Consider the following 27,447-nt stretch of genomic DNA (forward strand, 5'->3'; position numbering starts at 1 on the left):
CACAAACAGAAAGTGAATGTTAATGACAGGAAGGCAAACATGTTTATTGTGGAAAGGTTACAGGTGAGAAGCCTGCTTGGCCCCCTAGAAAAGGCACTGGTGACATGACCTATGGATCCTAAACTTTGTCATCAGTTTTTCTTTCAAAAACTAAAACATGATATTTAGCATGTCAGGTTTCAAAATCTGAAAGTTTACATATACTGTCTTTAGTCTACAAATATGACAAGGGTTTACACCAACCTAAAATATATTCTTAAAGTCTGCTGTAATACAGATGCATTTTTCAATGTATTTAAAATTACATCTACAAATTGGCAAAGATAAAAGTGGAGAAAATAATGCAGTGAATACCCTGAAGCTCGTCAACTAAATGTAAAGTATCACAATCTTGGCATTTTTGCTTTATCCATTGTTTTGTTTTTCTTCCTTTACTTTGTTCTTTGATGGAGTATTCTAAAGCACAGACAAAGAGCCATTCACTCCTAAATATTTCAATAAGTATCCTTTAAAAACAAAGCCAAAGTTGGTGGCATCACAATTCCGGACTTCAAGCTCTATTACAAAGCTGTCATCATCAAGACAGCATGGTACTGGCACAAAAACAGACACATAGATCAGTGGAACAGAATAGAGAGCCCAGAAATCGACCCTCAACTCTATGGTCAACTAATCTTCGACAAAGCAGGAAAGAATGTCCAATGGAAAAAAGACAGCCTCTTCAATAAATGGTGCTGGGAAAATTGGACAGCCACATGCAGAAAAATGAAATTGGACCACTTCCTTACACCACACATGAAAATAGACTCCAAATGGATGAAGGACCTCAATGTGAGAAAGGAATCCATCAAAATCCTTGAGGAGAATGCAGGCAGCAACCTCTTCGACCTCAGCCGTAGCAACATCTTCCTAGGAACAACGGCAAAGGCAAGGGAAGCAAGGGCAAAAATGAACTATTTGGATTTCATCAAGATCAAAAGCTTTTGCACAGCAAAGGAAACAGTTAACAAAACCAAAAGACAGCTGACAGAATGGGAGAAGATATTTGCAAACGACATATCAGATAAAGGGCTAGTATCCAAAATCTATAAGGAACTTAGCAAACTCAACACCCAAAGAACAAACAATCCAATCAAGAAATGGGCAGAGGACATGAACAGACATTTCTGCAAAGAAGACATCCAGATGGCCAACAGACACATGAAAAAGTGCTGCACGTCACTCGGCATCAGGGAAATACAAATCAAAACCACAATGAGATATCACCTCACACCAGTCAGAATGGCTAAAATTAACAAGTCAGGAAATGACAGATGCTGGCAAGGATGTAGAGAAAGGGGAACCCTCCTCCACTGTTGGTGGGAATGCAAGCTGGTGCAACCACTCTGGAAAACAGCATGGAGGTTCCTCAAAATGTTGAAAATAGAACTACCCTATGACCCAGCAATTGCACTCCTGGGTATTTACCCTAAAGATACAAACATAGTGATCCGAAGGGGCACGTGTACCCGAATGTTTATAGCAGCAATGTCTACAATAGCCAGACTATGGAAAGAACCTAGATGTCCATCAACAGATGAATGGATAAAGAAGAGGTGGTATATATACACAATGGAATACTATGCAGCCATCAAAAGAAATGAAATCATGCCATTTGCGACGACGTGGATGGAACTAGAGCGTATCATGCTTAGTGAAATAAGTCAATCGGAGAAAGACAACTATCATATGATCTCCCTGATATGAGGACATGGAGAAGCAACATGGGGGGGTAGGGGGATAGGAGAAGAATAAATGAAACAAGATGGGATTGGGAGGGAGACAAACCATAAATGACTCTTAATCTCACAAAACAAACTGGGGGTTGCTGGGGGGAGGTGGGATTGGGAGAGGGGGAGCGGGCTATGGACATTGGGGAGGGGAGGCGAACCATAAGAGACTATGGACTCTGAAAAACAACCTGAGGGTTTTGAAGGGTCAGGGGTGGGAGGTTGGGGGAACAGGTGGTGGGTGATGGGGAGGGCACGTTTTGCATGGAGCACTGGGTGTTGTGCAAAAAGAATGAATACTGTTACGCTGAAAAAATAAATAAAAAAAAAATAAAAACATAGACTGTTGCAAAACAACAGTGTCATTATTTTGTCTGGCATAATTAAATACGATTTCCTGACATCATCTCATATTTAGTACATAATAAAATATCTTTCTCAAAATGTTTTTTTTTACACTTGTTTTTCTGAATCAGGATCCAAAAATGATCATATAAAATTTTAAAGTGGGGGACGCCTGGGTTGCTCAGTAGGTTAAAGCCTCTGCCTTTGGCTCAGGTCATGATCCCAGGGTCCTGGGATCGAGCCCCGCATCCGGCTCTCTGCTTAGCAGGGAGCCTGCTTCCTCCTCTGTCTCTCTCTGCCTGCCTCTCTCCCTACTTGTGATCTCTATCTGTCAAATAAATAAAAAAATAAATAAAAATTTTAAAGTGGTAAATTGATGAGCTTGAATAAATAAGTCAAATAAGACAGTGTATCAAAGTAAATAAAATGTGGCCAGATGGGATGCCTGGGTGGCTCAGTTGGTTAAGCAGCTGCTTCAGCTCAGGTCATGATCCCAGCATACTGCGATCGAGTCCCGCATCGGGCTCTGTGCTCGGCAGGGAGCCTGCTTCTCTCTCTGTCTCTGTCTGCCACTCTGTCTGCCTGTGCTCGCTCTTGCTCTCTCTCTCTGACAAATAAATAAATAAAAATCTTTTAAAATGTGGCCAGATGTTCAATCACCACAAATATCCATTTGAAACAATATCAAGGTGATATTTATATTGCTAAAGCAATGCCTGGGCTCTCTAGGTAACATATATTATATTAATATTTGTTTAAAAACAAAATGTTTCTAGTACTTAACCTTGGTAAAACTTGAGATAGCTGAATAGTTCTGCACTGGCAAGAATAGAGTGAATCTGAGTAACTGTCTTAGACACTGGAGAAGGTAGTGAAAGTCAAAAGAAAATGTTCTTCCCACTGAACATCACACACCCACTCCTGGAGATTTATCCTAGGGAAGGAATTCAGACAAAGTGAAATAAATTGTACATACATGGCCTTTCATAGCAATATAATCTTTAAAGGGAAAAAATGTAATAGAGAAAACAAGTAAACCTACACTATTACATTAGGTAACTAAATGTCCTATATTAACTCGAGGTGATATCATGCAGTCATTCAAACGAGGACTATAAAGAATAGCAAGTAACATAGAAAAATTTAAATACATAAAAGTAAATGGAAAAAGAGCACAAACTATGTATATTCTTACATTTATATAGAAATATGGAGGAACACAGATTAAGTATTGAAAGGAAACGTAAAATGAAAGTAATTATTTAGGGTTTGGGTGATATGAAGGAACATTAAAAAATAACAAGGCTTATTCTTTTTCTACAGTTCATTTAATATTACTCACCATCCAACATTTAAGCAAGTATAAAAAATGATAATTACCAATAATATCACCACCCCCAATGTAATCACTATTTAATATTTTAGCTAAATACACACACACACACACACACACACACACACAGACACACACATATGGTTTTGTTAAGTACTCTGAAATATCATGAGTATTTTTTTCATATCAGTAAATTTTTCATTACATTTTTGTAACAGTTTATTTAACTGTTCCTTATTATTGAACAATTTGGTTTCCAGCATTGGGAGGAAAAAATTTTTACTCTCGCCTTCAATATTCTTCTGGCTGGTCTAAGAATTAAATTGACACAAGAGAGATTAACAGGAGAAAATCAAATTTAAGTATGTACATATGAGAAGTCCACATAAACATGACAGACTCCAGAGACAATCAGGCAGAATGAGGTATATATATCATCTTGAACTAAGGAGAATGGTGTAGTGTCCAGATATCAAAGGGGAAAAAGCCAATTCATAGGAAAATGAAAAGAAATAAAAGTTTGGTAAACAAATAATTGCTGTGCCATGCACAAACAATAAGACTTAGAAACGACTTTGCTCAGGGGCTCCTGGTTGGCTCAGTCATTAAGGGTCTGCCTCAGTGCAGGGCATGATCCCAGGGTCCTGGGATGGATTGAACCCCACATCAGGCTCCCTGCTCATCAGGAAGCCTGCTTCTCCTTCTCCCGCTCTCCCTGCTTGTGTTCCCTCTCTCACTGTCTCCCTCTGTCAAATAAATAAATAAAATCTTAAAAAAAAAAAAAAAAAAAGAAAGGACTTTGATCAAAAAGGCCTTGCTAGGCTCCTCCTGTCTATTGTACCTACTCCGTATTATACTGTAGTTATTTATGAAGATAGTGCCCTTGTTGAACTAGGTTCTTTACTTAAATTATTTTATGCATTTAGGAGGAAGGTCAGAGGTTCTTCTTCAGTCATTTGGTCATTTGGGCCTTTATTGCTTTCAGCTCAAAATACTCTGCATACCAAAGTGACCCAGGTTAGGGCAACTTATTCTGAACGCCTACACTTGCAATGCTTCCTTAGCAACAACACTAGCCGGAGGAGTTATGGCCACCACAAAACCCATACCGATTATATGCTGATCCCTAAAGGAGACAGTTCATAGGTATTTCCTGTAATTCTCAACATTATTTGTTTCCAGTGGATCCATTTTAATTATGAGGAAACTGAGTTTAGCAATCACTTTGCTTTGGGTTGAATTGCATCTCCTCCCCACTCAAAAACAAAACAAAACAAAACAAAAACAAAACAAAAACAAACGTTGAAGTCTTAATACCTATTACCTCAGAATGTGAACTTATTTGGAATTAGAATCATTGCAGATGTTAAATTCAGATTAGAGTAGAATGAGCTTCTAATCTAATATGATTGGTGTCCTTTTAAGAAAAAAATCAAAGAAAGAGACACACAGGGAGAATGCCATGTGAAAATGAAGGATCAGAGATGCAATTACAAGCCATAACACATCAAAGGTTACCAGCACACTACCAGAAGTGAGGAAGAAGCCAGGAGACATCCTCTTCTGTTTCAGAGGGAACATAGCCCTGCTGACGCCTGGGTTTGGACTTCTAGCCTTCAGAAATGTGAGATAATAAACTTCTGTTCTAAGCCACCCAGTCTGTGGTACTTTGTTACAACAGCCCTAGGAAAATTACGTATATAAAATTCTACAAGATCTGGTTCCTGGCTTCCTCTCTGGATTTATCCCTTATTGTCTTCCTACCTCACTATGTTCTCACCACATTCACCTGTCCTCTGTTCTTTGAACATCTCAAGATCACTTCAACCTTAGGAGGATTGTGCTGGCTCTTCTTTTGGCCTGGAATGATCTTTCTTTATCTTTGTATGACTGTCTTCCTTTTTAATTTAGGGCTGCCTTTTCATGAAGTTGTAGTTATCATCTTCCCCTAACTAAAACAACAGTCATGCCTTTTGATATCACCCTGTATTATTATTTATTACAGAATTCTACATTAAAACAACAACAACAACGACAAAACAAAAAAAAACTTGATTCACTGTGTAATCTTCCAAATTGTTAAGCATTAAAAGATCAGGGACCTCCTCTTGTCTTTGCTATTTGTCTTGTGCCTAGAATAGTGTCTGACATATGAAATACACTCACCAAATTTCCATGAAATATAAAAATGCATACATGAGAAATATGAAAATCAAAAACTACAATGAGATGCCACTTCGTGGTCTTAACTATATTTTCTTCTTTTCTGTATTTTTAGTGCTCTGGAACCTGGGGGTTTGCAGATTTATGAGAAACTGCCCATTCTAGGGCAAGTTAATTCCTAGGTATGTGTCTTTCATATGTAAACCTACCAATCCAGAGTCCATACCAGCTCCTCTGTCTGACTCTCATACTCCAGGATGTAATATTCTACTGCCTAATAATCTCAGGGTCAGATACCAAAAAACTAGAGACAGCTTTATGAACCAGAGACCTCTGAAGTCATTTATATCAGCCAATCCTGATCTTTGTTTACCCTACCATGTCTTCCTTTTCTTATGGAAATCAACCCTTGATTGTGTGGGTTCCATGTGTGGCCCTACATGACATAGTGAGCCCTTCCTCCTTATGAATAACAAACTGTCTTTTCAGTGACAGTGATTTCCTCCTCTGTTAGCCTCACCAATATCTGAATAATAATCAAATCCATATTTTAAAATGTATACATGTTAGGATATTATAATTTTTTTTAAAAAGTCAGTTAGCAACAATTATTAATGAGACTATAGAGAAATTGAAACATCCGTACAATGCTGGGGGGGGTGTAAGATGATGAACTATTTGAAAACCAGTTTGTCAGTTCTTCCAAGGTTAAGCATGGAATTACCATTTGACCCAGTAATTCCACTTTCAGGTCTATACACAAGAGGAATGAAAATACGTTTTTGCAAAATCCTATACACGAATCCTCATAACAGAATTATTCTTAGTGCTCCAAAGTTGAAAGCAGCCCGAATGTCCATTGACTAATGAATGGATAAACAAAATGTTGATTTCTAGACAATAGAATAGTGTTCAACAATAAAAGGAAAAGATGTACTGATACATGCTGAAACACAGATGAAAGTTGAAAACATTATGCTAAGAGATGCAAGTCACAAAAGATCACATATTACATGACTCTATTTATATTAAATGACCAGACTACTCAAATCAATAGGGACATAGACTACATTAATGGTTGCATTGGGCCAGGGAGTTTGGGTGGGTGAGTGGGATGATTGAGTGCGGTCAGTGGTATGAAGGTACAAGGTTTCTTATTGATAGTGATAATGGTTAAATAACTCCAAATGAACTAAAAATCACTGAATTGTATACCTTACATAGATAAACATATTGTATGTGAATTATATCTCCATAAAGCTATTACAAAAGAAATGTATATAGTAGTAGTTAACACCTCTGCAGGTTTTGCTTTGAATCATTCTGGGGACTTTCTGTATAGTAATTCAGCCTAATCCTGAAATCTGAGCTCTTTGCCATTTTGTTATACTGCCTTTGTGCACATTTTTTCTTTCTACACTACTGCTTATATCAGACAAGAAAATTTATTTAAGGGGGATCTGGAGTTCAAGAAAAGGGACCAAGCAAAGCAACTGTACAAAATAGCTACTACTAAAAGGAGTTGGTGGTAAAATAGGAGATTTAGGAAACAAACAAACAAGTTCATAAACAAAAATTCTAATGTTTACATTCAGTGAAATTAATGAAGCTGCTGAATAGTCTAAACAAGAGTATGCTTTTATGCAAAAGGATAATTATGCATAAAATAGAATTTACACAAAATATAATATTTCATTACCTTTATTCATGAGAAGCATAAAGATGAACAAAATTACAATAAAATGCAACAACAACAAAAAAACCCGGACACCTCCAGTGAGTAGGTTTAATATGGGAGAAGAAAGAGGTATTCAGGATGCCTGGGTGGCTCAGTGGGTTAAAGCCTCTGCCTTCAGCTCAGGTCATGATCCCAGGGTCCTGGGATCGAGCCCCACATCAGGCTGTCTGCTTCGGCAGGGAGCCTGCTTCCCCCTCTCTCCCTCTCTCTGCCTGCCTCTCTGCCTACTTGTGATCTCCGTCTGTCAAATAAATAAATAAATAATCTTAAAAAAAAAAAAAAGAAAGAGGTATTCATAACTAAAAAGATCCCAAAGATATCTTAAATAAGAGCAAATGCTATTGTTTAATTAATCAATTTCATTATCTATGTAATGAAATACAGAATTTATAAATAAATAGGAGAAAAAGGAATGAATAAAACATTAAAACCAATAATTATCAGAGTAGAAAAAATAAATAAGAAATACTTATCAACTGAAAGGAAATAAAAACAAAACAAATGAGAAATTACATTAGATGAAAATAGAGCAAATACATCAATTGTTAAAGGAAAAAAAGAACTACAGTTTAAATAACTTAAACTCTTAGATTCTTTGAATTAATACATACTTGTATGCTTATGATAACAGATGCAGTAGTAGTCTTTCAGACTAATAAAAACTCAAAGTAAGAAAGAAAAGAAAGCAGATGTGGCAATATTAATAACATAGAAAGTAGCTTTTGAGGTGAAAACCATTAAAAAAGGACAAAGAGAAATATTTTATAATTATGAAAGGCAAAATCTCTAAAAATGATATAATGGCCATGAGCCTTTTTGTACTCAAGAATATAATAGTGAAATATATAAAGTAAAATGTGTTAGAACTGTAAGGTGAAATTGAAAAAAATTATACTCTCTTGTAATATGAATTTTAATACACTTTTTTCAAATCTTAACACCTTTAATTGAGAAATACTACTGAAAATTACAAAGAAATAGAAATTCTCAAAGTATAGTAATCATGATATAATATGAAATCTATGCCAAACAGAAAATGGACACTATTGTCAAATATACAGATTGTTGCTTAAGATTTTAAATATTTAAAACACAACAACAACAACAGCAGCAGCAACAAAATCTATTGAAATAAAAATGTAGAAATATCCCAGACTCTGGTCACAGTTCAAAACAACAAGAATTTACACATTTTGGAACAACAAAGTACGTATATATAGTTGAAAATGATACAAATACCTGATAACTCAATGACAAAAACAAAATTAAAATTAAAGAGTAGACACAAGAACTAACAAAATAAAACAAAAAAGGCACAAAAAATCTAGGACATGAAGTCAAAGTAATACTTAGAACTGAAGTTTTTTAAGTCTACTATGCATACAGTAACCCCAGAATTCTGATTCTTTTCATCTGGTTTAGGTCTTAAAACCAACCATATTGATTCTGATGAGGTGGTCCATGAGTGACATTTCCATAATCACCAAAGCCAGAGGCATTCATTATGGAAAGAAAGATATACTACTTCTCCTTTCCTTAATCCCAATATTATTTCTCAGAGTCAACCTCTTTCAACTCTTTCTGGCAGCCCCTTTGTACAACTCAATTAGACAATGTTAATTCCTGATTGATATCCTAGGAAATATCTATAGTTCCTGTCATGTGTCCTGAGTGAATGAATGAAGGAAGGAAAGAAGAAATGAACCAATGAACAAATGAACCAAGTATATACTCAAAAGTGACTTCCTCATTGGGATATAAACTTTTCAGTGATAAGCCATAGCAGTCCATGAGATCACCAGGAAAAGTGCACGTGGAGACGGGAAGTGGGCCTAGCTCTATACTCCAGGGCTGAGCCCAGGGTGATGGGGGGACAGGAGCTAGGAATCAAGACTGAGAAAGAGGACCACTAAGTTAAGATTTGGGTGCTTCTAGAAATAAAATTGAAGTTATATGAAATGCTACTAGGGATGAACTAACTTGAAAACTTAATTTTGTCCTCTGGATATGGGAATACAGAGTTCTCTGATGACTCTCATAAAAGAAAAAAAATAATTAAAAAATAGAAGAGGCACTGTAGGGCGCTCATTATGTCATAGACTCACTGAGGAATTAGGTACAATGTGTGTAGAAGTTCAGCTGTGTAGGGACACAGTGAAGTGTGGGATGTTCTTAGTCTTCTGGGCGTCCAGATTGAGTCCTCAGTGCCATTTGCTGAACTGAACAGAAGTCCAGTTTTTCACATTATTTTGTTCAAAATATTTGTCCACAGTTTTTTCCCTAATTCAACAATATAAATGATTTATTTAATTATCTAATTAAATATCATTTATTGGATGTTTGTTGTGCAATAAATAGTTATGCCAGTCACTATTAAAAGATGCTATTTTTGTTTCATGTGACCATGGGAATTTAGGTTAAAGAGAAAGTCTCATTCTGTTGCTGAAGGTCATCTAATAACAAAACTATAATAGTCAGCTAAGTACATTTTGTACTGGAGGCTCATATGGTAGCTGACCTTTGACAGATGCCACATTCTTCCTGAGGAGTAAAGGAGGGCACCTCTTGCTTGACACCTGTGATTAAAGTACCTGAATTTTCAGCATTAATATTTAGCATGTGAGCTACTGGCTCTTCTGCTTAGCTTTTCCTATTGTCACAGAGTCTCTCAGGAGAACAAGGAGGATTTTGCTTTCCTGTGAATGTTTTCAGCAGAACTCCATGCCCCATGGGGGCCCTTTCAAAGCAGAAACACGGTTTCTAGAGGGAATTGTACAACTTCTTTAAGAGATGCATCTAAACTTGCTAATACAGACGCTTTTACAAAGAGTTGGGAGAGAAAAGGTCGCCCATAGCAGCATTAAATGCCTGACCTTTACTTTTTGTTCTAAATTATCCTGTGATTGTATAGCAGCACAAAAAGCACTCATTGTGAGCTTATTAAAATGCCTACAGATGGAATCTTGCCCAGTGCTGAAGCAGCAGGTAGCTACACTTAATGTTTTTATCTACATTTTATTTGGCACTACCACTGGGAAATGAAATGGTAGAAAATGAAATTTGCTGAAAGATTATTTTATTCAGGCATGTGGTAACAGCACTCATATAAATATCTTTTCTTCGAGGGAAAGAATGTGGGCATTGAGAAAAAGAGTTTTGTTCTCCCCTCTCCCCTTACCCTGAAACTCTAGGCTTATTTGGCTGCCCTAGATTCTAAAGCTAACTTGTCTATCACTGACTGAATGAACTCAGAACATGTTAAAATTATCTGCTCCTTGCATTTTTTTTTTCTAAATGTTTTTTTGCCCATTCATTTTCTCTGAAAATCTCTACCTCATCCTGATTCTTCTTCATATGATTGTTGTGTCTCTTGATCTCCAGGAGACCCTACATTAGGTCATACTGGGTCAGGACTAAAGACTCCTCTTCTCGGATATTATAATTAAAATCAAACTAAAAAAACTGGGAATGTAAAACATCATCCTTCTTTATGTCAAACTCCCAGTTCCTAGCTTCTCTTATTAAAGAATAATGAGTGTGTAATTAATTACCTTAAATTTTTTCCTTGATTTATGTTTTTTTTTTTTTTTTAATTTTTATTTGACAGAGAGAGAGAGATAGCAAGTAGTCAGAAAGACAGGCAGAGAGAGAGAGTAAACAGGCTCCCTGCTGAGCAGAGAGCCTGATGTGGGGTTCGATCCCAGGACCCTGAGATCATGACCTGAGCCAAAGGCAGAGGATTAACCCACTGAGCCACCCAGGCACCCTTGATTTATGTTTTTAACCTATGTTCCCTCTTGAAGCTGATGATTTTCCCAAATTTGCTATCCACTATATAAAAGAGTACAGGCAGAGAATATTAAAACTGACTTTATACATATTATCAGTTAGCTTTTGTTGTATATCAAATCATCCTAAAACTCAGTGGCTGAAAACAATGGCTATCAATATGCCTCATGATTCTGGGTTTGCTCAGCCAAGCTGGTTGATATAAAATGGCTTCTCTAACATCTCTGTTCTTGGCTGTAGGTCTGGGCCATCGGCACCACCAGGACTGATGGAATGCATATTACAGCTTGGATATAGTCTCTGATTTCCAGAAGATGAGCCCCAACTTTTTTAGGTGGTGGCAGTGGGGTTCCTAGCAGCAAGGTAGCACAGGTGCCAATATGCACTTAATTTTCAAGTTTCTGCTTGTGTCACATTTGCTGGTGTCCCAGTGCTGAAGAAAGTCTCTGAACAAACGCAGAGTCAGAGTGGGAAAGGTCATCACAAAGACGTGGATACAAGGAGGGAAATAAAGATGCCACTTAAATATTCTCCCACAGTAAGTGAGTAAATTAAAGTTCAAAAACTAGCTCCTACTCTGTGCATGTCCAGGAATGTGAAAAAGTTAAGACACCCACTGGTTGTGGTGGGCAAACTTTTTTCAAAGGTCAGATAATAAATATTTAGGTTTTGCATACCAGTCTCTGTTGAAATTACTAAATTCTGCTATTATAGCATTAATGAAGTCAGATGATATGTAAACAAATAGGTATGGGTATGTTAGAATAAAATATTATTTATAAAATCAGGTAATGGGCCAGATGTTGCATGAATACTAGGCAACCCTTGCCATTAGTAACCATTCCAGTAATTATTGTTGCACAATAAATCAACATAAAACTGTGGTTTAAAACAACAATGTTTTGGGTAGGTAAGGAATGTGGAGAGGACTGCTAGAGAGTTGTAGCTCAGGTTTCTTCTGCGGTTGTTGTTAGATGGTGGCTAGAGATGTTGCAACAAGCAGCTGTCTGTTGGCATGGGACAGTTAAGCTTCCTCATCCCATTGCAGCACTGTGGTGTTGAACTGCTTACTTGCAAGCTCAGGGCTTCAGCAGCCTGCTTCCAACCAGCAAAGGGTGAACTAAAGTATATTTTACAATCTAGCCTCAAAAGTCACACAGTATTCCATTGTCTGTGTGTGTATATATATATATATAAAACCACATCTTCTTTATCCATTTATCTGTTGATGGACATCTGGGCTAATATATATCTATATATTATATATATATAATATATATATATACATACATATATACACACACAATAAAATACACACTCTCTCTCTCTAAATATATATATATATATATATAGTATTCCATTTTGTATATACCCAATGGAATACTATTCAATCATCAAAAAAAAGAGAAATCTTGCCATTTGCTAGTATATATATATATAATATATATATAATATATATATACATACATATATACACACACAATAGAATACACACTCTCTCTCTCTAAATATATATATATAGTATTCCATTGGGTATATACCCAATGGAATACTATTCAATCATCAAAAAAAAAAAAAAAAAGAGAAATCTTGCCATTTGCAACAACATGGATGGAACTAGAGGATATTACGCTAAGGGAAGTAAGTCAGAGAAAGACAATTATCATATGATCTCACTGATATGTGGAATTTAAGAAACAAACCAGGGGATCATGGGGGAAGGAATGGAAAAATAAAACAAGACAAAAACAGAGAGGGAGACAAACCATAAGAAACTCTTAATCATTGGAAACAAATAGGACTGCTGGAAGGGAGGGGATGGGATGATAGGATAACTGGGTGATGGACATTAGGGAGAGCACAAGATGTAATGAGCATGGGGTAATATTTAAGACTAATGAATCACTGAACTCTACCTTTGAAACTGATAATACATTATTTTTGTACTTTATACTACTATATATGTATATATATATTTATATATATAATACACACATATAACATAACGTTATTATATTATATGTACTCTATGTTAATCTAATTTAAGTAAAAAATAAAAATAACTTTTAAAAAATAAATAAAAGTTAAAAAAAGTCACACAGTGACGCTTGTACTGTGTTCTGTTTGTTTTTGTGTTTGTTCCCCCAATCGAGGAAATGGGAATTAGACTACTCACATCTCTACTGAGTTTTGATAGGGAAGTGACAAGTTTCTAGAAGGTATGTGGGACATACCCCATACACAACCGCACAACCAAAGTTGTGGCCAACTTTGGAAAATAAAACCACAACACACCAGGCGGGGATGTTTTTTCTTATGATGATCAAAGGCAAATAGAGCTTATATGGCAACCTGCAAGATTGTCAAGTGGACATTGGGGAGGGGAGGCGAACCATAAGAGACTATGGACTCTGAAAAACAACCTGAGGGTTTTGAAGGGTCAGGGGTGGGAGGTTGGGGCAACCTGAGGGTTTTGAAGGGTCAGGGGTGGGAGGTTGGGGGAACAGGTGGTGGGTAATGGGGAGGGCACGTTTTGCATGGAGCACTGGCTGTTGTGCAAAAAGAATGAATACTGTTACGCTGAAAAAATAAATAAAATGGAAAAAAAAAAAGATTGTCAAGTGAAAGAAAAAACACATATTTTACTTAAAAAAAAAGGCTTAAATTCTTGTCCTGATACTTATCATTCATCTGTTCATTGTCTAAAGTTGATCTGGTGCCAGATTTAAAGAACTACTTTTAGATATTGCTAATCACTTTGGTTTTTCTTGTTCCCAGTAAAATGATCCTATATCAGTATCTCACTGAGCTTTTTTTCAGTATTAAAAGTTATGAGAGATACTATGTCTCTTAATAGTTCTGGTACTTACAAAGCCTAGACTAGATGATAATAGAACACTAGTAATCTATTCTTACTGACATTATTATACATAGCAACCACAATGCCAAAAAGTTATGTCTATCAGAAGATCTAAGCCATCTGAGTTTGGGTTAATAGTAAAAGAATCCAAAGATAATAGCTAAGGTGGAACCATAGGAGGAAGCAGACTCCTCTAGTTTCAAACCCTGATCACCCTCAAACAGAGTAACAGATGTTAAGTGCCTGGTACAAAGAAGCCACTTAAAAAAAAAAAAAATGGATTTCTCCTTTTTACAGCTGAGACAACATATTTGAATTAAAATAGACCTTTCCAAAATGAGCCAGTAATTATTAATAGACATCAGATTAGTCCCTTTTTCTCATCTCTAGGTGACATAAAGGGCAAGAGTTTCTCGGTATCTAATATTATTCCAATTAAAGCTTGTAAAATATGTTTAAATATGAAAGCACTCTAAATGCTAAGTGATAACAGCACTAGCAATGTTTTAGAGTTCTGAACAGCGTTTACATTAAATGGGAGGAGAGCTAATGTCTGTAAGAGACAAGAGAACATGTGAATTTCATCATAGACAGAAATGTTAGCATGTTTTTAAATCTATAAAATCTACGTTACTGACTATGTAGCTTTAGGTTTTCTACAATCTTCCTAATTTTCGTCCACTTCGTCTGTCTTAGATTGAGAGAGGCGTTTTAACGTGTACTATCGAGTTTTGATTTCTGGTTGTTCTCTAGGAATCTTTGCTTTATGAAAGCTGTTGCTTTGTTAATTGGGTGCATAAATATGAATAACTGTTATTTCCTTACGGCAAATTTTAGGCTTAAACATTATGGGGTGCCTTTCTTTCTTTCTTCCTTTCTTTCTTTCCTTCTCTCTCTCTCTCTCTCTCTCTCTCTCTCCACACTCTCTGGTCTTAATTTTACTGTGACACATAATCAATATTATTACTTCCCCTTTTTTCTTTTCTGCTTGCCTATTATATTTTTCTTAGTTTTTTCTTTACCTTATGAATTCTTTATTTTTGCTCTCTACTGAATATTGTTAGATTTTGTTAGTCAAAACAAATTTTTACCTTGTTATTTTATAAGTAAGTTATATATAAATACATATATTTTTATATATTATATGTATATAAATATGTCATATTTATAAGGAAGTAAAACCCACTTCATTCTTTCAAATAGTTTTATGTGATGTAGTGTGTGTGTGCGCATGTGTGTGTGTGTTTATATAATCTTCCACTAGACAGTGTATCTGTGTGTGCTCAATTTTGATTTAACATTTTATATGAAAAAGGCTTTGGTTTTTATTTTCTTCTGGTCACTTTTGTATGTAATACTATCAAATAATAAACCACAGTTCTCTCTTTCATGGAGGAAAGGACTATGTCCATGGATTCCCTGCTATGAACAAGACTGATAATAGCTAGTAGCTTCTATTTCCCATCCCTCTCCACCAACATCTAATTTGAAGTAATATCCTATTATTCCCAGTTAATTTCTATAACTCAATTGGTACATATTTATCCTTTCATGTACTTTTCCCCTGACCCTTTCCCCCTTCCATTATCTTTATATTGTCAAAACGTAGAACCATTAAAAATCCTGAATGCACTATGATTGCAAATTAATCTTATTACTATGGAAAAATACACATTTAATGTTCAGTATAAATTCTGTTGACATTAACACTCCTTTCATTTTTGTTAACCCTAGGTTGTTCTTTCATAGATTCTTCAGGAATGTTCCAACAAACATATTTACCAAGTTCTTGCGAGCTCAAGAACATGAAGACTAGTTTTCACATGAAGACTAGTTCATGAAGACTAGTTTACCAGATGAAGACACATGATGAAGTTTACCAGATGAAGACACATTTCACACATGAAGACTAGTTTACCAGATACACAAATATTGTCTCACTTTTCCAGTACTTGTATATTTTCCAGTATATTACTGCATTGTCTTGTAGCATAAAGTACTGCTATTGAAAAGTCTGATAAGTTTCTTTTCCTCCAGACTCTAATAATTTTACAAAATATGTCTTTGGCTTTGATTCATTTAGGTTGAATTTCTAAGATGCACAATGTACTCTTCACATGTCTATTTTTCAAAATATATTTAAAAGGGTTTAAACATATTTGCACATTTTCTCATTTTTTTAAACTCATCTCCTTTTCATTTATTTTTTGAATTTTAGGAAAACATCCTCCTTTGCCTTTTCTATTTCTTTTTTTTTTTAAAGATTTTATTTATTTATTTGACAGACAGAGATCACAAGTAGGCAGAGAGGCAGACAGAGAGAGAGAGAGAGGAGGAAGCAGACTCCCTGTTGAGCAGAGAGCCCGATGCGGGGCTCGATCCCAGGACCCTGAGATCATGACTTGAGCCAAAGGCAGAGGCTTTAACCTACTGAGCCACCCAGGCCCCCCAGCCTTTTCCATTTCTTTTAAGGCATTTTCTATGTTAATGTGATACACATTTCAGTCTTCATTTTGCAGTGAAATTAATAATTGTTTTCTGGCCTTTTTAGCTTTGTTTTCAAATCTTCCTTTCTCCTTTAAATTTTCCCAGAGTATTTCTTTGACTTTGGACCCATTTTGTTCTTCTGTAGCTTCTATAATTTCCTCCATCTTACTTAGCTTATTTTAAAATGTTAAAGGTTTCACTTGTCTTCTTGAATTTACTTTTAGTATGTGTAGCAGAGTCATTCTGCTTTGTGTTTTCCTCTAACTTTGAATGGAATTTGGAAGAATACTGTGTGATGCTTATTCCTAAGTAAAAAGAGGTTTTCTGTACAGGTAGGAAGAAATGGGCCAAGATAACTTCTAGCTTAACATCTGTAAGACTTACTCTTCTGCTGTTATCATGAAGTGATAGCTGTATTATTAGCCTTTTGACCCCTTCTTCACGTCCATCTTCTCTTCCATTGTACCTGTTGTCTTTTTTTAGTTCAGGCTGTATTGGATGGCTAATTAGGAGGCTCCCCCCAAACTCTTGGAATTTCTTTACTTCCTTTACACAATTTCTAATAGCAAGAGAGATGTGTGGCTATGGGAATTCTGTCCTCTCATCTTTGGAAGTTTAAGAGAATGTATTTTCACTTTTTTTTTCTGTATTTTTGGTTTTTGTAATGTTTTCTATGGATTTTAGTTCTGATTTTCTGTTTATTAACTTGGGCAAGATGAGATTCAGGGAGATCCCCAAACCACTTGCTGTGACTACCTTTTTGGAATTCTCCTATTTCTCTATCTCTCATGCATTAAGACCTTTTCAAGAAACCTCTAGCTATCTCTTCTTAAAGTTATAGTTCAACATAGAATCACATGTCTAATTCTAAGTGAAAACTAGCAAGTGCAAGTTGGTGCAGCCACTTCGCAAAATAGTGTGGAGATTCCTTAAGAAATTAAAAAATAGAGCTACCCTATGATCCTGCAATTGCACTACAGGGTATTTATCCCAAAGATAGAGATGTAGTGAAAAGAAGGGCCATCTGTACCCCAATGTTTATAGCAGCAATGGCCACAGTCACCAAACTGTGGAAAGAACCAAGATGCCCTTCAATGGACAAATGGATAAAGAAGATATGGTCCATATATACAAATGGGGTATTAAGCCTCCATCAGAAAGGATGAATACCCAACTTTTTTTATCAACATGGACAGGACTGGAAGAGATTATGCTGAGTGAAATGATTCAAGCAGAAAGAGTCAATTATCATATGGTTTCACTTAGCTGTGGAGCATAAGGAATAACATGGAAGACGTTGGGAGATGGAGAGCAGAAGTGAGTTGGGGGAAATCAGAGGGGAAGAAAAACCATAATAGATTGTGGACTCTGAGAAACAAACTGAGGGTTTTGGAGGGGAGGGAGATGGGGGGTTAGGTGAGCCTGGTGGTGGGTATTAAGGAGGGCATGTATTGCATGGGACACTGGGTGCAGTGCATAAACAATGAATTTTGGAACACTGAAAAAAAAATAAATTGAATTGAATTAAATTTAATTTAATTAAGAAAACTAGCAAGTAGATGATGCATTTTTTTTCTTTTTCCCAGTGACTTTATCCTTAAAGCTAAAGAGTCAAGCATCTCAATGTTCTTTGAACCACATGAATTTTAAGAATTGGCAGTATAGGGGTGCCTGGGTGGCTCAGTGGGTTAAGCCGCTGCCTTCAGCTCAGGTCATGATCTCGGGGTCCTGGGATCGAGTCCCGCATCGGGCTCTCTGCTCAGCGGAGAGCCTGCTTCCTCCTCTCTCTCTGCCTGCCTCTCTTGTGATTTCTCTCTGTCAAATAAATAAATCTTTAAAAAAAAAAAAAAAAAGAATTGGCAGTATAAACAAACTAATCCAAAGTCTGTTAGGAAGATTTAAAGGGATGTTAATGATGAGTGAAGTCAACACACAGTTCTGTTAGGCAGTCCTTGGATGACCTGTGTCAGTTGGTGAAGGGTTTGGCTCTTTTCTATGTGACAATATTTCTTCATTTGTCACTAGGAGAGCAAGGTTTAGGTTGTTTCTTTTCCTTACACCAATTTAAACAATTTACAATAAGAGACAAGAGTTTTTTGTTTTTGTTTTTTCAGTTTCTATTTCTTGCTCTTTGTAGTGAGAATTTTCCCATTCTTGATGCAATAGCTCTTTGTCTTTCAGAGCTGGAATTGAGAAAGGAAAGATTGTAATTACCAGTGACAACTGTCAGTCTCCCTGGAGAAGCATCAGCCAGACCATGTCCATGGAATCCCATGAATCCTTCTTGGTCATCACCCCTGTGAGCTGTGACCATAAGTCTGAGCGACCTGTGGGAAATAGATAATTATATTTTAATGTGATCTTGAGAAGATAATAAGCAGATATAATCAGAAAAATTTACTTACTACATTATATAAAGCCTATTAATTGATCTGTGCCCTGGCAAGAAGAGAATTTTCTTAAGCTCTGGTAAATAGTGTCCCTAAAATAAGTGTCTATTATAGGATGCAAGTAATCAGACAAATACTTAGGAACTCCAGCATTGTATCCAATGGCCCAGCTGGGGTTAATCTAACTCAGGACAGAGACCTTGAGGAATATTCCCAAGCAGCTTCGGAAACTCTCTTTGTTTTGGGGAAGTTCCCTGCCTTCTTTGGCCTGACTGGGACTGCTTAACCCTAAGTTTGGTGGTTTAATTAAGATAGACATGTCTTTGAAGTTACAGCAGTAAATGTGAAGCTTTTATTCTATCAAAGTTTACTGAAGGTCAAATAAGCTCATGTTGTTAAAATTTGTTAACAAAGAAATTACTAAACTGATGGTTAATTTTCTGTCTCAAGGTTTGAATGGGTAATTGCTAAAGTAGGTTTCAAAGTCTTTGATAACCTAAAAGTTTCAAGTTTTGCTTGAATAACAAATAAAATAAATTTGTTAGACATCTAGGTCTTTTTCAGATAGAATAAAATACTAAAGCATTGATTACTTAACATAGGTTTGTGCTTTTAACTTCTTATAGCAAAGAAACTAAGAGTATTTAAATTTGTTGGTAAAGAAAGGGGAGACTGATCACCTCCCATTAGCCAGGGATACCCAGAGGGAGGGTGTCCAACCTGTTTGAATCTGAAGAGTGCCTGACTGTGTGAAGGTGTCTGTGGCTCCACCGCTTCGGCTATGGAGTCTGAGTGGGCTGCACCCTGAGTCTCGCGGGGCGTCATATGGCATAACGGTCATCTACTCCACGGAGTAGCCTGGTCCGGGGTTTATACAGACAGACCTTAGCTAAGACGTTCCTAAGTTCCCGCAAGGGACAGGAGCAGGACAGCATCTGAAAGATCCCCCTCCCTTTGTCTACAACATCATTCATGATGGGAGAGAAATCTAATAAACCCACTAACTTAAGACTGCATGCTGGGGCACCTGGGTGGCTCAGCGGGTTAAAGCCTCTGCCTTCGGCTCAGGTCATGATCCCAGGGTCCTGGGATCGAGCCCCGCATCGGGCTCTCTGCTCTGCTTGGCAGGGAGCCTGCTTCCCTTCCTCTCTCCGCCTGCCTCTCTGCCTACTTGTGATCTCTGTCTGTCAAGTAAATAAATAAAATCTTTAAAAAAAAAAAAAGACTGCATGCTTAAAAATAAAAAGACACTGGTTTAAAAAAAAAGCTGGTTTTCTCTCTGTTTAAAAGGGCAAAGTTTTCTTAAGTTAATTGATCTGCTGTTGAGAAAATGTGAATGGTTTTCTCTTTGCTTGCCCAGAAAACCCAGTTTCTATGTCTTGTTTTATCAGGTGTTTAACATCCCTAATTATAGTTAGGCCTGTGTTTTGAAACTTTCTAAGGTTTTAACAATTGTTGACAAGATTTAAATAGTAGGTGAGATCTCTTTGACTCATAAGACTTTTCCTTGGTATACTAAGTTACTCAGTAAGTACTGCTAAACCAATAATAAACCTTTATAGTGTTGTGTCTCTTGATGTTCTGTCTTATTTTAAACATTACGGGTTTTCTAGTATTTGCTCTTCCATACTGGGGATACATTTTTTTTTTTCTTGAGATGTCTATGATTTACAGAAATGTAAAATTTTTATTACCAAACAAATCAAAGGATTCAACTTTTCTCTCTCTCTGAACCCTCTGAAAATCAAAAGGTCTCAGTAAGTATTCTTTCTTCCATTGGCAATCAGTCATTTGCATAAGTTCAATAAAAATCTGTTCTCCTTGTAACAAGACACTATTAAAAACATGGGTTATTTTACCAAGGCTTTTCAAAAATTTTGCCAAATCTTTCAAATTAGGCATTCGATGAGTATTCCTTACAATTCTTAAGGACAACCCATTGTAGAAAGAGCTAATGGAGTCCTAAAATCCTATTTCAAAAATTAAAAGAGGGGGAGATACTACAGGGAAAAGTAAAATATTCTCCACATATGCATTTAAATTTAACCTTATATGTTTTAAATTTTTTGAATGTTGATGATATAGGCTGGACAGCTGCTGAGCGATTCTGGCATCCTGATTTTTCTCCACTTCCGTACACCCGGTGGAAGGATCCTTTGACCCGTGTATGGAAAGGCCCGGATCCAGTGCTCCGTAAAGGGTGAGGATTTGTTTGTATTTTTCCTCAGGATGAGGACACCCCAACGCTGGGGAGAGACCACAGATTATATTACCACCCGGAGTCCCAGGGCTCTCCATCACTGACTGGTCCAAGAAACTGAAAATTCCATATGGGAGACACCATACATGTCCTGTGGATCCTAGCAAACCCCATCTTCATTTTCACAACGTGACAATCCTGGGAGGACTTTTTACAACGGAAGAAATGGTCCACCCTGAACGGTGGAAATTAGTGCCCGCCTTGGGCCTGGTTGCAGTCAAAGTAGGGGATCATAATCTTGACCGAGCCACTCGGGAGGACTTTTCTGTAAAAGCCTGTGTTCTTCATCCTTTCCTCCTGATTGTGGGCCCCAGCATTGTTTCACCACAGGTATTTAAGGGGCCCGAAGGGTGTTATCTCACCTATCATATTGTATGTAGTGGATGTGTGTTAACTAGTTGTGTACCTGTTTCTTCTTCACTTCATGGAAATTTCCCTACTATGGTTTTTCTGGTTATGCAACCCCCTTATGTGCTCCTTCCAGTGGACGTGGAAGATCCTTGGTATGCCAGTTATGGATATCAACTGGCCTTGGAGCTACAGGCACAAGTCAGTAGGGTTAAATGCTTTTCAGAGTTGCTTCTTGCTGGAATAGCTGTATTGGTTTCCTTGATTGCCACCGTTTCTGCTGTGGCTCTTTCGCAATCTGTGCAGACTGCCACACATGTTAATTCTTTGGCAAGAAATATCTCTCGTGCTTTAGCTACCCAAGAGCATATAGATCAGAAGATTTTAAGCCGCTTGGAGGGGTTAGAAGAAGCAGTTGAGTATTTAGGAAGGCAATTATCTATATTAAGGACACAGCTGTCTTTAGTATGCCATGGAGGGTTTCGACATATCTGTGTCACCCCTTTAAAGGCCTTGAATTATTCCTGGGATGCCGTAAAGCATCATTTACAGGGAGTGTGGTTTCATAATATTGTAAGCCTGGATCTTGCGGAGTTGCAAAGGGAAATTGCTAGTATAGGGCATGCGCAGTTAGATGTAGAAAATCCTGCTACTGTAGTATCTCAAATCTTGAATGGCCTTCATGGGTTCAATCCTGGTAATATGGTGAAGTATTCCTTTTGGATTTTTGTTGTAATTTTTATAATATTAGCTATACTACTTGTTGGCTGGAGTGTTTCCTTGTTTCGTGCGGGACAGCAACGACTACTTGCCCAAGCACAAATACATTTGCTTGACTTATTTAAAAAGGAAGGGGGAGATGTGGGAGGCCGTGACAGGCTTGAGACGGGGACCAAACCAGGCCCTGACTTGTGTCTCCTTTGAAGTCCGAATAGCCTAACAAAAGGCTTATGACGGAAAAGTTGAGAAGCACTGAGAAAGGGTCTGTGCTATGTGTTGTGCGCTCGCCTACGTGACTTCCCACATGTTTACTAGTTAGATGAGAGCAATTTGGTTGGGGTCATAAACACTTAACTGGTCCTTGCTGTTCCAGGGCAGCTCATAAATCACTTTCAGGTTTGCTGTTACTTCTTGTATCAATACGGAACAATTGTACTAACATCAGCCATTGCCTGCAGGTGCACCTCGTTCGTTTCTCACTAGTTCTCACAGGAAACCAGAGGGTCTGCAATTAGACCTTGAGAAGTAGGTAATGGGGAAGTCCGGAGGGTTTTTGTGCATGTGGCAAATTCTTTTGTAACCAGTTGAAAATAGTTACTGTTGGCTATAGAATGCCTCACTGCCCTGAATCAAGTCGGCACTGTCGGACATCCTCCTCAGTGCTCCTCCTGCCCCCATCTCTTTGTCTCTCAAGTCTTTTCCTTTCATCACCCTCTTACCCTCATGTTTCTGGTCGATTTGCTGTGCAGGCTGCGACACCTTCCACATACAACTCACATTCCAGATTAGTTTTTTATTTAGGAACCATGTATTATCTTTGGAAGTGCAAACATCTATAGTAAGTGCTCAAAACATATATTTATAAAGGAAATTTTTGATCCATTATTATGTGCAACTCATTACATTGGACACCTTCAAATGTGCTAAAAATAATTTCTTGTTTATCTGTTAAACAATTGTCAAAATTCAATTGAATATACAAATTAGCTTGCAGTGTCTAGATTATATTGATAAGAAATTTGGATGATTTGAATTCATATACTTACCTAAATGAAATGGTTTTGTCAATTGTAATTTATTGTTTTAAATTTTAAGATTTCTTATTTCAAGTACTAAAAAGAAATCAGTCTTGAGCTAATCAATAAAATTAAATATCACTCATTGAATAGGAAGAACAAATATTGAAACTCTAAATTCCATGAACATAACTAAATATTTTCTGTTGGGCAAGTGATGGGAATCTTATATGAAAAAAGTGTAATATTCTATATGATATTAAAAGAGATTGAGTAATAAAATAAGTTTAAGGTTTTGAAATTTTACTTGCGAATCCTTACAAATTTTTAAATTTGTTTTTAAATTTCCCATGTCAAGCTGTAGTGTGAAACCTAGTTATAAAGTTAAATGAAAACATACAGTTTGAATGTCAATTGTGCAAAAAGCACATGAATCAATGTAGTAAATATGTTTTTTGCACTTAAATATTTTTGTAAATGGCAAATGCTAGAGACAAACCTTCACCTGGGAATCTTAGTGTCTTCCTTTTTCTTCAAAAATAGTAGACATCCCCTACATCCTCACAATGTAGCAGAGTTGGTGAATTAATGTCTCACTAAATTACAAATGTCACCTTTTCTGAATCCATAACCTAACAGAATGCATATGGCTCACGAGTAGACATGGTGGTCTCAAAAAGAATGGTGATTTAAGTGGGGTGAACAAGGACACAGATGATACCACAAAGTAGTATGTCTCTCCAAACTAGCAGTTTAATTCCTCAAAGTCTCCAAAAAGGGAAACTCAGTAATCCTCAATCCATAATAGAATAGAATAACATATGAAATTGTGAAGGCAAATTATAAAACTTTATGCCAAGGCTTTATTTGTCTTGTGTCAGATGAAATTGCAAAATTTTGATGAAAGTGGGAACTAAATACATCACCAACCTGACTAATCCCAATAACAGGCACTGTGGGCTATTTTTTGACTTCCTGTTTGGGGCTCATACCTCTTGGGAACTCTCCCTCAGGTTGTCACCGTAAAATGCCATTTTTTTCCAGAGATCTATCAGATATACACTGGCCTATCCTCACCCACTCATAACGTCGCCTTCCAAACAGTGCCATCACCCCACAATTTTATATTTGTGGGTCAAACCCTGGTACTTTTTCAGTGTCTTTGGAAGACTTATATCTGATAATTCAATTTGACAATTATGTTACATTTTAATTTTACGTAGCGAATACAAAAGAAAAAAGAATAAATGATAAAAGCACAACAAACTCCAAAAGGGTCTGCGACGAGTTGTGTTTTGAAACCGCATTCATTGTAGGGCCATCACATAAAGTATGGCTGGTCTGCCCATGTCATCTGATCTGAAATCCAAAGCAACTGCTGAAGTTTACACTGGTAGTAAACAAATCCTCTCTTGTCTTTTAAAAATGTGTGTTGCTATTTGTACCTGCTCACCATTCTTCAACACGCTTTTGAAATACTATACATTTAAGAGTAATTTTGACCTACACATTGGCACAAGTTCAATACCCTTCTTAGTAATTCCTAATTACCACTTTATAACGCTCCCTATTGAATTTCAGAATGAGAAGTTACAGAACCATCACTAAAATCCAAATTTGATACTACCTGAATTAATGGGAGTTCGTTGTCTGGAATGAAAGTGGAATGAAACCGTCACTGCGAAGTCTTGAAACTCAATAAACCTGGTCATTCATACAAAGATAAGCATGGAACACCTACTACTTGCCAGGTATTGTTTAATGAACATAAGACACATCAGTAAAAATAAATAAGTACATAAATTACATATTCCTTCCTTCTGGATCTTAGGTGCTATCATAGCAGATAAGCAATAAGCAATAAACATAAAAATAGGATATTTTGCACTTTTCAAAAGTGATACGCAATGAAAGAACAAAAGAAATAGAGTGGAGCAAGAGGGACTGGAAATTCTGAGCGAGAATGAAGAAGCAGTTTATCTTATTTAATAAGGTAGTCAGTGAGCTTGGTCAGTCTAAGGATATCTAAACAGACACTTGCCAGTGGGAAAGTCAGCTTTGTGGCTTTAAGGATAGTATTGCAGGCAGAGAAACAGCTAAGACAAGCACACGAAAGTAAGCGTATTCCCAGCACATGTAAGGAACCACAAGGGGAACAGTATGACAAGAATAGAATGAACCAAAGCAGGAGTGAGAAAGTGAAGTTATAGAGAAGGCAGGAAAAATAACTGGGGGCAGCTGAAAAGTTGAGTCCTTAGAGGGTCTAAGCAGAGGAATATTATTCAACCTACACTTGAAAAGGCACGTTGGATAATATGTTGAGATTGACTGTAAGGGGAATCTGTAAGACACTGAGTCTGGAGACACCATAGTTGGCTCTTATAATGAGTCAGGTAGGGAATGGTGTATGAACACAGAAATACAGGAAAGACTGCCCTTCTTACCTGCTACACTGTCCTCACTCCTAACATTTCATACTTGATTCTACCATTTTTGTATCTATCAGATCTATTAGGTTCTTTTCCTCCCATTTTGCCTGCTACTTTCTTGATTAATGACTTCATCAAGTAGATGATAGATAGATAGATGATAGAGAGATAGATAGATAGATATAGGTAGAGTACAACTTACTTAATAAAGACCTATTTATGGATAGCAGCTATTTCCAGTATTTTGCACTCACACATAATGCTGAAGTGAGCATCTTTATCAATATGTATTTTCAAAAAGTGGCAGCATATCTGTAGAATACATTGGCAAAGGGAGATATTGGGTCAAAGTACATGTGGATTTGTGATTTGTTTGCATGTTTGATTCATTTCTGGGATTTGTTTATTTTTATTTATTTATTTATTTGAGAGAGACAGAGACAGAGATAGAGACAGAGGGTACAAATGGGGAGGAGAGAGAAAATCAGGCTACCTGCTGAGTAGGGAGCCCGATGTGGGACTCCATCCCAGAACCCTGGGATTGTGACCTGAGCTGTAAAGGCAGATGCCTAACTGACTGAGCCACCCAGCAGGAGCCACCCTTATTTGTTTGTTTTGATTCTGTTAAAGCAATACATTTACTGTCCCACAGTTTCTTTAGGGTAGAATTTTGGAATGTGTCTAGTGGAGGAACTCATATGAAAATTGCAGTCATGATGTTGGCCAGAGCTGTAGTCCTCTGACTGCTTGACTGGGAGCGGAAGGTCTGCTTCCGGTGCAGTATACGACTGTTGGTAGGAGATCACGGTCTGTCCCACAGGACTGCAGGGACTGCTTCCATGTCGTCAGCTAGGTCCTCCAGTGCAATGATCCAAGAGAGCAGGACAGAAGCTTCAATGCCATTTATGACGCATGGAGTCACCATTATCTGATGTTCTTCGTTTCTTTGCATAGATCCAGATTTCCATTTGGTGCCATTTCTGTCTGCTTAAAGGATGTTCTGTAACTCTTTCTCTCTCTCTCTCTCTCTCTTTCTTTATCTCTCTCTCCCTCTCTTTCTTTCTTTCTTTCTTTCTTTCTTTTTGTAGTTAGGGTTTGATAGTAATGAATTCTTTTAGTTTTAATGTCATTTTTCTATTTTCACTTTTTAAAGATACTTTCTCTGAGCAGAATTCTGGGTTGATAGTATTTTATTTCAGTACTTAAAAGATGGTGATCCACTATCTTCTTGCTTGCACTGTTTCAACAAGAAATCTGACGTTATCCTTACTTTTGTTTCTCTGGAAGTAACATGTCATCATTTTTTCTCTCCTTTTTTTAAGATTTTATTTATTTGTCAGAGAGAGAGAGAGCACACAAGCAGGGGGAGCATCAGGCAGAGGGAGAAGCAGGCTCCCTGCTGAGCAAGGAGCCTGATGCAGAGCTTGATCCCAGGACTCTGGGATCATGACCTGAGCCAAAGGCAGATGCTTAAGGACTGAGTCACCCAGGCATCCCAAGGAAGTAACATGTTTTCTTTTCTGTGATAAATATTATGATTTTTCTTTTCCTCACTTGTTTTAATCAGTTTGATTTGGGTGCAGTCTTTTTCATGTTTCTGAGCTTGTGGGTTTTTTTGTGAGCTTGCATTTTTTTTAAGCTACTTAGATTTATGAACATACGAAACACAATTATAGTAACTTTATAAAATGTCACTGTTGGCTAGACCTGACATCTATGTCAGTTCAGTGTTTCTTTTAATTGATTGTTTTCTTCATTATGGGTCATATTTTTTGTTGTTGTTTTGCATGCCTGATCATC

Source organism: Meles meles, chromosome 9 (assembly GCF_922984935.1).
Source record: "Meles meles chromosome 9, mMelMel3.1 paternal haplotype, whole genome shotgun sequence".
Lineage (NCBI taxonomy): Eukaryota > Metazoa > Chordata > Mammalia > Carnivora > Mustelidae > Meles > Meles meles.